Source organism: Brassica oleracea, chromosome C2 (assembly GCF_000695525.1).
Source record: "Brassica oleracea var. oleracea cultivar TO1000 chromosome C2, BOL, whole genome shotgun sequence".
Taxonomy (NCBI): Eukaryota; Viridiplantae; Streptophyta; class Magnoliopsida; order Brassicales; family Brassicaceae; genus Brassica; species Brassica oleracea.
This window is the reverse complement of record NC_027749.1, coordinates 14,545,767-14,546,259: the sequence shown is the minus strand read 5'-3', so window position 1 is coordinate 14,546,259 and position 493 is coordinate 14,545,767.

Below are 493 nucleotides of genomic sequence, written 5' to 3'. Positions count from 1 at the left end.
CTTGATAGCTTCCTTGCTCCTTTCCACACTAGATTTCCCTGATGGTCCCTCGCTACCCATACCATCCCTCCTTCTCCAGAATCTTTATTCCAGGCTCCATCAGTGTTACATTTAATCCATGTTGGTGGTGGTGGTTTCCATCTCCGTTCAGGTTCCTCTATGGTAGCTTTTTTGAGCTCATCAGTTTTTGCCTCCTCTCTGCGTTTCCACTCCCTCTCGTCCTCTTTGTTTCAGCAATCATCGCAAGAACATCATAATGTTTTCCTTGAAACACAAACTCATTCATGTTTTTCCAAATTTGCCATAACAATCAAGGTACCAGTCCCTCTTCTACATCTTCCTTTGGGAACTCTTTTTCTGATTTAAGACCCATTGGAGATTAGAATATAGCGAGTCTGACCATATACCAAACGGAGGGGGATGAAACAGTGACACTGCCCAGATAAATCTAACATAAAAGCATTGGAATAGCACATGGTTTAAGAAAAAACTT